General features: G+C 37.9%; 1 protein-coding gene across 1 annotated transcript in view; it reads right to left on the bottom strand.

The window, feature by feature from the left end:
- Positions 1–1,469, bottom strand: part of EFR3A (EFR3 homolog A) — a 99,868-nt gene that overhangs the window by 32,308 nt on the left and 66,091 nt on the right. The window lies entirely within an intron of this gene.

The raw sequence follows: 1,469 nt of genomic DNA, 5'->3' as shown, positions 1-1,469 counted from the left end.
TAATCCCTTCCCACCTTCCTATGAGAAAGCAGTATTTCTTAAACTGAAATTGTGACCAGATATTATTGCAAGGCAGTCTTAATGCAAAGACTGCACTTAAGACAATAATTACTGCAATTTTTTTCCCCTCAATTACAGCTCTATCTAGCCAATGTATACTGGAGTCAATGGCAAGGTGCAACTGATTAACAAGCTCTGAATCATGGCATTAAAGCCCTGGTCTTACAGTTGCATCAGCATGGGTTCTGCCACCATGAAAGCAGTTGCAGATATGACCTTCAAGTGCACATCTAATCCAATACTTGCACACACTGTTGGACTGAACAAAGAATGGAATAGGCTGGAAACTGAAGAAAGACCAAAACCAGATTAAAGATATTTAGTGTTCTTTAACCTGCCCTTTAACTAGCAAGTAGAGAACGAAGGAAGCTCTCTACCATGCATACTGTCAAGCACTCCTAAGAAGGTGTCTATTTGCAGTGAGTCCAGCCTTTGTTTTGATATTGGTAAAATCCAATCTGACTGAAAAGATTATTTAAGTACAAAAGTGCTTCTATCAAACCCTTATAACTTGGTCAAAACAAGCCAGTTTCACCTGAATATTCTAATATAATGCAGCTATTTGACAGATGAAATTTCAACTTCTGATACTTTTTACAACACTGGTTTTCTAAATCTCACTCTCTACTTATATAAAGTATATGCTGAATTATGAGAATTTGTTTTTCTATTTTAAGCAGGAAACACCTCTGTCTACTTTAAAGACTCAAAAAGCTGAAGTATTTCCTTCTCTCTCAGGAAAGCCTGCACAGACCTGGAATAGTTCAATACCCAAACCCAGTAATTTAGAAAATGGATGAGCAAATGAAAACAATGCAGAAGAGGGGGCCTAAATAACCCAGAGTCAAGGTATAACAAAATGCACCCACAAGTTTAACTAAGCAACGCTTATGCTGGAGAGTGATATTAATTCAACTATGTGTAAAACTCACTAACTTCACCTTTCTGTTGAAAAGTGTGATGTGTTCAGATTTTCTATTTCTATCTGACCACAGGAAAAAGTGCACTGCTCAGAATTCATGCAGTGCTTTTAGGACAAGATTAAGAGTCCTGGTTCCAGCAGTTCCCACCATGATACCTGACAACTGGAAAACTTTTTTAGAGTCCTCAGCAGGTAGCATTGCCACTGTTACTGTGTTAAGAAAGTCTAAAATTCTGGCCACTAGCTAAGCACTTCTAAAAATTCTGTACCAATTGAAGATTTTGAACACTTTTGAAAATGTAGTTCTGAATTTTCAAGAATTAACTGACAATCCTCAGCACTCAATTGAGTTATCACCCCATTTTCACTATACAGCTCTAATTCATCCCAATGGCAGGTCCATCTTGGCAACGAGTACGGCAGTGGTCTTGGGGAAAATTAGTATGCAATCATCACGCTGTAAAAGACTCTGGGCCTTTTCATGTTA

The sequence above is a fragment of the Crocodylus porosus genome, unplaced genomic scaffold (assembly GCF_001723895.1).
Source record: "Crocodylus porosus isolate Cpor-Errol unplaced genomic scaffold, CroPor_comp1, whole genome shotgun sequence".
Classification (NCBI taxonomy): Eukaryota; Metazoa; Chordata; order Crocodylia; family Crocodylidae; genus Crocodylus; species Crocodylus porosus.
This window is presented reverse-complemented; position numbering and strand designations above follow the sequence as displayed.